The 8,629-nt window shown below is 37.3% G+C and overlaps 1 long non-coding RNA gene across 1 annotated transcript in view; it reads left to right on the forward strand.

Moving 5' to 3' along the window:
- Positions 1–381: 381 nt before the first annotated feature.
- LOC108446374 overlaps positions 382–8,629 on the forward strand; it is a 21,264-nt gene continuing 13,016 nt past the window's right edge. Inside the window, exons 1-2 of the long non-coding RNA XR_001861547.1 lie at positions 382–424; positions 3,305–3,395. This is a non-coding gene — a long non-coding RNA (uncharacterized LOC108446374). The remainder of the gene's footprint in view (positions 425–3,304; positions 3,396–8,629) is intronic.

The following is an 8,629-nucleotide window of genomic DNA, read 5'->3' on the forward strand; positions in this document are numbered from 1 at the left end:
AGAAATTAATTTTTGTACCTTTCTATGCCTTTAAATTGAGCCTGAGAAGGAAAAACTGAGCAAAACTTTTTCAAAGCAGTTTGCAGCTTGTTCAAGGTCACCCAGAGATAGAGACTTTTTTTCATCTGTAGCAGGAGAGCGAGAGGGAAGGGAAGCACTCGGCTTGCTTTTCTTTCCAGCCAGCTTTCTGCAGTTTTTTGCCTCAGCTCTTTTTCCTTCGGAGAGCTGAACTTTTGTTTTCCTGGGACTTCCTTTTTTTCCTTTTCTCTCTGCTGGATGGTTTCAACATCAGGATACATTGGGAGGACTTTCCACTGAGGCCTTGGCCCTGGAGGTGGGCCCAGCACCCTGTCCCAGCTCCAAGAAGGGGGAGAGAGAGATCTATGGAAGGACTCTGAAATTTTCCCAGGTTTCTCTCAGCAGAGTGAGAGGTTTTATTATTTAGCATTATTATCCTTTTCCCATGTGTTTGTTAAATAAATAGATTTTATCTCTTTCACTTTCCTTCGAGGAAAATTTATTTTTCCCAAACCTGGTGGGGGAGGGGTGGTTGTGCCTTCTCTCAGAGGATGCATCTCTAAATTTGACCAAACTGGCACAGCTGGAGATTGACTTCTGCTGGACAGCCATGCAGGGTTGTAGATATGTTTAAGAGTGAGAGCTTGTGTGTGAGTGGAGAGGGTGTATGTCTTATGCTAATAGCTGTTGCTCTTGACGTTTAAGAAGCATTTGTTTACTAACATTTATTATTGTTTTATTAATGTTACTTAATAAAATAATAATTGAAGAAATGTCATTTGAATGAACGAAGGGCTTAGCTGTAGCGTAACCACCCGCACAGGAAATGACGACCTGCCAAAGCACAAGATAACAATTTACTGCACAGTGTGTACCAGAAGACATTAGAAGATTTGAGAGCTGAAAAGTGATTCTTGTGTTTCAGCACCAGAGCTTCCTGCACAAATTGGTTGAGAATGTTACTAAGAGAGTTGCCCAAGATAACATAGGGTGTTTTAGGCAACTTAGATTGGTAGATTATCTGTCTGTGAACACGCAGGTTTTTTTGAGTTTTCCTTGAAAGGAAAAGAAAAAAAAGGAAAACAAGATAATCCCATTTTGATGCTTAAGAGTTGTTATACATGTTTCTGATGGGGAAGGAGGGAAAGTTCATTCCTGGACTTCTCATCCATTTCAAATAGAATGGTTAATGAAGTTGAGAATGTTAGAAAAACAATACAATTTTGAAAAATACAACATGAAGTCACACTATCCAAGATACAGAGAGACTTCATACTGTGCTTTTCCAAGAGCTTAAAAATATTTCATGTTGCTTCCCCAGTTATCAATTTTTCTACTTTTTCTATCCCCTTAGTTTTCCCTCTTTACTCCTTTATAGGTATTTTTTCTCTTATTAAAATTTCAGGGTTTAATCTCCCTTCCCCTTTTCCCATCTCTTTTCCTTGCAAGGCCCTTTCTTGTTTAATAAAAGAGAAGGAATTTTATTACTATTATGCCTTTCTTTAATGCTTCAAAATAGTGAATCACCATACAGATATAAAAAAACCTGTTTAAGCTTTTCAATGCAGTACCCATAGTCAGTCTCACCTGACTATTTGTAAAGCTATTTATAAATTTTCTTTATAATGTTGTTACTGAGAAGAAAGACTCATACTCCTTACTGCACATAACATTTTGAAAAAAAATTTTTTGGTCATAAATTTCTGTGATTTTGCTAAAAAACCTGACAAGGAAATTTTCCTTGTAATACTCTATCATAGCAAACAAGAAAATATTTAGAATAGGACTATTGTAAAACCTGCTAGGTTATACTGGTGTTCAGAATATAATGCCTACAGAAAAATGGAAAGTAGCAGGAGAATGGTTTCTTGGTTCCTTGGATTTTTCTTTTTTTGGGGTTGTTCTCTTGTTTGTTCAGTTTCAGTTTGTGGGTTTTGTTTTGTTCTGCTTTTTGGTTGTTTTATTTCCCCCCACTATCAGTGACTTATTACTGTCTTATGACTCTGAAAAGGGAAACTTCACTAATGATTGGTGGATATTGCCAGTGTTATTGTGTCTGAATTGGGATAGAATATTGATACTTATAAAGAAAGCATGCATTAATTTCCCAGTCAAAATACTGTATGATTCCTGTGCACAATAGTTAAAAAATTGTCAAATTAATCTATAAAATATCATAGATCCCTATATTCTTTCTCCCCTTATAAAAGATTGCTACTGCACCTGACCTTCTGTGATGTCATCACTGGTTCCAGATTTAGGAATGAGGAATGTAAATACTCATGTACTCACTTACCACTTGGAGAGGTTTGGGTTTTGGGGTTTTTTTGAGGATTTATGTGGTGTTGGCTTGGCTTGATTTTGTTTTAAAGTAGAAAGAGAATGAAAAGAGGAAGATGGTTCATTTATTTAATTCTGCAGTTGTGTCAATACAGCTTTTCTGAAAAATAGTGGCAGCATAAAGCTCCCAGAGTTTTAGGCTTTGTGTAAATTTGAATATATTAAGTATTATTTTGACTGAGATTTACTTATTGATGATCTTGAATATAGTGATGGTCATGCTAAATATTTCTCTTGAGTATCTTTTGCCTCATATATGAGACACTGAAATGGTTAAATGAAAGATTAAATGAAATGGTTAAGTTAAAGGTTAATGACACCAACCATCAGCAATTTGCAAAAGCAGCAGGGTGCTTTGCTGCACCCAGGTTTGCACCCCTGAAACTGAAGGGGAGGAGGAGAGGTTTTGGGTTGTGATGACAAAACCTGAGACCTGTACAAGAACAGCCCAGGTGCAGAGGGACTGTGCACCACCACCACAGCAGGACCACAACAAACTGACCTTTGCTTAGCAACAAGCTGGATTTTGAGCCAGTTAAGGGGAAAGTCTGAAAACAAGCATATTCTGCAAGATGAGATAATTCTTTTTATCATGTCAATTTACTCCCTAACACAAGTCGCTCAGGTGTAACTTCCCCCGCTGAGGGGAGATATTAGAACAGTCATGTGTAGGCCTGAAGGTATTCATCCTTTCTCATAAGGCGCAAGTGGTTCAACTACGGTGGCGTGAGAAACAGCTGTCATATCTAGAGTGGGTCATAAAGCATCAAAGACCCCCAAAGGGCCCCCGGACTTATTTCTGGGGCTCTCTAGCAGAGGACTGTGCATAATCCACAGTATTGCACAGTATTGCATCAGACAGTGCAAAACCACTCCCTTACCAAGGATGGTACCTGGGCATTTGCCTCTGAACCTGAATGCATATCTTAACGTTTATGTTTCACAGGCTTCACCCAGTCCTGATGGGGTGAGACTTCAACCATCACTTTGACCAATGGACATCAAAATTGCAACAATCAAATCTCATTGCTCAATCTGTGAGTAGTGATATCTTTCCTCTACACTATCTACTCTTATCCTTTCTTTCTTTTCCTTATATATTTTCTTATGTAATATCTTCATACTTTTATATTCTTATATTTCTATAGATAATAACCTAACAGATAGATAGATATTTAAAAACTGGTCATTCAGTGTCATTTCATTATGAATCTGCTCCAAGGGATCTGCTTTAACAAGGACCTCAACTACACTGCCTTCACTCATAGAGCCAATTATGGTGGCAAAATTAAAATCTAATGTTTTTACTCTGACATTTCCACTGTCCAATAATTGAATTACTTTGCAAATGAAGGACCTTACATGGTTTTGGCATTCTAAATGGCATGGAAAAAAAAAATTAGGAGAAACATAGGGAGAAAATCCCCAAAATCCAACCAAAAATCACCCCCTACCAGGTCTGTCATCATCTCCCAGCTTCATGTGCTTTAGAGGGAGAGAGTTTTTCTGGTTTGTTTAGGTTTTTTTTTAATAGATAAACTATCAGGTTATTATTTGTTATTTATCCCCAAATTGTGGAATTTGCTTATATTCTAGCTGTTAGCCAGTAGAATTCATCTTTTTTTCATTACACTGCTAGGTCCCATAAGTTCTGAACTTTAATTCAATAATAGCTGCTATGCCACTACAGGTGAAGAACTTGAATACATCTGCTCGTTTTGATCAAAATGCCATAGCATTCTCTTGTAGCTAGAATCAGGATTTACTCAGCATTCAGAAAAAGAGAAACAAAGAGTCCATAACTGAAGTAAGTGCTGACTGTTATTTCTACATTGCAGCTATGGGGGATATTTACTTTAGATTATATAGCATTGTCCCAATCCAGGAATGTATCCTAAACCATGAACATGGAGCAGAGGGATGGTTTGAATATTCCCAGAGCCACATTAAGACACAAACAAGGTGAAATGTCTGTAATCAAAATGATAATTCACGTTTATTCACTTTAAAAGAGGAGAGCGAGAAGAAAGGATAGAAAAGTAGGGAAAAGTGAAGAATTACAAAAAATGAGAAAGGTAGTCACCACCAAGTATCTGCAGCATCCTGTGAAGATCCTTCTCTCCTCTGTTGGTGGGTAGAACTCTGATGGGACTTGCTGCCTTCTCTTTTCTATATTGGCTAAGTGGCGTTTTGTGGCACTGACTCAGCAGTTTCACTGCAGTGTGGGGGCCATGAGAATGGCACGTGCATCGAGGTTCACGACATTCCTGGGATATGCTCAGTTCTGCACATGCAGGCTGTTCACTTGCAATGCCAGGGGTGTGTTCATTGCTGCTCCCACAGACAGTCATGGCCCATTACTGATAGATGATCACGGCCCATTATTGCATCGGGTCTTCAACTACAGATCTTATCAATGGGGCCAGGCAATGGCAAAATAAGTCCATCTTTAACAGTCCCTTACAGACACTACAGTAGCACTAAAGCCGGATAAGGAGAAAAAAATATAATGCTTTAAAGAGACTACAGTTTGTCTACCACGAACTGTGAGTACATTTTGAGTTTCCAAAAAGACAAGGGCATATAGATAAACCTATACAAAATGGCATGTTGGCACATTAATGTATGTGATTTATTTGAGACTGGGGTTTTTTTATTTGTTTGCTATGTTTGGTATCTTTTCTCTTTTGCCTTGCCTTGCCTTGTCTTGCCTTGCCTTGCCATGCCCTGCCCTGCCCGGCCCTGCCCTACCTTGCCCATCTATTTTCTGACAGGTAATCTTAATGGTACCATTAAGCAGGGGAAATTGGCATGGTAAAGTTTTGAAGTTTGATGTTTCGAGTCCCATCTTTTAATAATTTCTGCATTGTATTGAGGAATAAATAAGGCCTGAAGTACTAATGGACTGTGAAAAAAGCCATAATCATCTGTGTTCATTCCCTTATCACACAATTTTATTTAGAGTCATATATAAAATATTTCATCTGGAACATTTATTGGCGTAGACATCATCAGATCACTGTTGATCTGCTTTCACTGCTGAATTGTATTTTCTATCAATTTTCTATGCAACATACAAGTCATACACAATAGAAATTCAGTCTTCTGCCTGGAAAAAAGATCAAATATAACTGACAGTGGAGGTATGCACACAAAGGTATGTCAAACAAATTATATATTGTAAATTTGTTCTAGTTGTTTTTCAGTTATATTCAGTTATATTATAGCTATGCATTTTCCTTTAACTATACCCTAAAGTGTCCTTAAAAAACCCCATTCCTCTCCAGAGGATGTGAATACCAAGGTCTCACTCAAAGAACTTGCTAATGCCAATAATCAGTTCTGCAACAGAAAGCTACACCAGTTTCTAAAGAATATAAGCCTTGACTATAATAATAATAATAATAATAATAATAATAATAATATCATTGCCACTGTGTTCTCCTTCCACTACTCTAAAGACTTCTTGTCTCCATTTGTTTTGCAAATATTTTAGTAGTAGCAATTGTGAAGAAACTGATGCTTAGTAGTAAGGTTAGGTTTCAAAGTTAAGGTCTCATATATATACCTCACAAGAAACATGAACAAGAAAAAAAAATTAAACTAAACCAGCAACAAAAAAACTAGCAACTAACCAACCTAACCCTTTTCATTAGCATTCTAATTTCATCCTGATCAAAACATTACAACCTTTCTTTTCACGTTGGCATATGTGGTCAGGAATGTGACCCTTGGGATTTATGATATTCTATTTTCTGGGTCCAGAGAAAGGCAACAAAGCTGGAAAAGGGTCTAGACAGTAAGTCCTACGAGAAACAGCTGAGGGAGCTTGGGTTGTTTAGCCTGGAGAAGAGGAGGTTCAGGAGTGACCTTATCACTCTCTACAACTGCCTGAAAGGAGGCTGTAGCCAGTTGGGGGTCAGTCTCTTCTCCCCGGCAAATAGAGACAGGACAAGAGGACATAGCCTTAAGCTGTGTCAGGGGAGGTTTAGGCTGGATATAAGGAGTAATTTCTTGCAGAAAAGGTGATTAGACATTGGAATAGACTGCCCAGGAAGGTGGTGGAGTCACCATCCCAGGAGGTGTTTAAGAAAAGACTGGATGTGGCACTCAGTGCCATGGTCTTGTTGACAATTTGGTCATAGGTTGGACTTGATGATCTCAACCAACTTGATTCCAACCCAATGGATTCTGTGATTCGGTGATATATACATATATGCTGCATATGTAGCAGAAGATGTCGAGGAATAACTTCCCTGTGGAATGCAGTGGCATAGCAGCAGGCACATCAGATGAACTAAAAGAAGTCCAGTAGTGGCTATAGAAGAATTTGACAAAATTTCTGTCCTGAAATCCTGTGCTGTAATTTGCTACAAATACAACAGTGTACTGATTATCTGTATGTTCTTATGTAAAGTTGAACACGTTCTTGAGTACATTTAATAGTCAGATGTACTCACAGTGGCTGTTATTCCCACAATTCTAAATTATGTAATAAGCTTCATTTTCTACATCTTAGATACAAAAAACTAGCAGTGACATGATATCAAATAAACTTAAGATAGCTTTTAGTAAATTGTAGCACTAAAGATGGCTTTTAGTAAACTGGTTGTGCATTCTGCAGTATGCTGTAGGGACCTTATACAACAGCTCTACGGAGCAAAGTATTTTCCAATATCAATGCATAAATTTACCTAATAATTATAAATTTAAAATTTTCTTCCACTTACATATTGTCCATGGCAGTGACTCTTGAGGTCAATGGCAAATACAGCTGCCAGTCTTCTACCTAAAAATGAAAGAAAAGACTGGATGTGGCACTCAGTGCCATGGTCTTGTTGACAATTTGGTCATAGGTTGGACTTGATGATCTCAACCAACTTGATTCCAACCCAATGGATTCTGTGATTCGGTGATATATACATATATGCTGCATATGTAGCAGAAGATGTCGAGGAATAACTTCCCTGTGGAATGCAGTGGCATAGCAGCAGGCACATCAGATGAACTAAAAGAAGTCCAGTAGTGGCTATAGAAGAATTTGACAAAATTTCTGTCCTGAAATCCTGTGCTGTAATTTGCTACAAATACAACAGTGTACTGATTATCTGTATGTTCTTATGTAAAGTTGAACACGTTCTTGAGTACATTTAATAGTCAGATGTACTCACAGTGGCTGTTATTCCCACAATTCTAAATTATGTAATAAGCTTCATTTTCTACATCTTAGATACAAAAAACTAGCAGTGACATGATATCAAATAAACTTAAGATAGCTTTTAGTAAATTGTAGCACTAAAGATGGCTTTTAGTAAACTGGTTGTGCATTCTGCAGTATGCTGTAGGGACCTTATACAACAGCTCTACGGAGCAAAGTATTTTCCAATATCAATGCATAAATTTACCTAATAATTATAAATTTAAAATTTTCTTCCACTTACATATTGTCCATGGCAGTGACTCTTGAGGTCAATGGCAAATACAGCTGCCAGTCTTCTACCTAAAAATGAAAATATGCATTATTGGAATATTTTTGTTGGAACATATTGGAGCATTCTCTGGAGGATTTTTGTTTGTTTCTATACTTTGATTTTTTTCTCCTACTTGTTTCCTTGATCAAGTTTTTCTTGGTTTGGATTTCCCCACCCCCACCCCCCATTTTAATTATGCTTTTATGCTCTTGAATCTGTATGCCTTATCATCTACAGTGCTAGGTGTCTGTAGATTGGCATATAATGCAAATAATACAAGTGACAATGGGGTTCTTTCTTTGTTTTCAGTGGCTGAGCACTGAAACTATTTTTCAGGGAAAAAAAGGAAAACGGAAAGTAGAAAATACAAAATGAGAGTAAATGCTACAAAATGAACTTAAGCTACAATGGAGAATAGTAGCAATAGGTAGGTTTAAAAGATCCTCTGCAAATTAAATTTCATGTGCTTCCCAAATGATGAAAGGTGGTTTCCATAAGCAGATGCCTTTCTCATTAAGTATATAGACTTCATGTAACAATGTTACCATATGACTATTAGGTAAACCTTCAAAATTTAGGGAAATAAGATAAAATTCTATCTGCTAGAGATAGCAATGTCTTTTTTATCAGCGAAAATATTGTTCACCTATCAGGTAATTCAGAGCTCTGTTATTTTAGAGTTGTGCTTTCCCATGGACTAATTTTTTTCTCTTCTTTCTGTGCATTACTAATAATTTCCCTCTGATTTCTTATTCTACATGTGCAGTGGAATGCCTTATTTGTTCTGTGGAGCTTTCTCT

The sequence above is a fragment of the Corvus brachyrhynchos genome, unplaced genomic scaffold, assembly GCF_000691975.1.
Source record: "Corvus brachyrhynchos isolate BGI_N302 unplaced genomic scaffold, ASM69197v1 scaffold194, whole genome shotgun sequence".
Classification (NCBI taxonomy): domain Eukaryota; kingdom Metazoa; phylum Chordata; class Aves; order Passeriformes; family Corvidae; genus Corvus; species Corvus brachyrhynchos.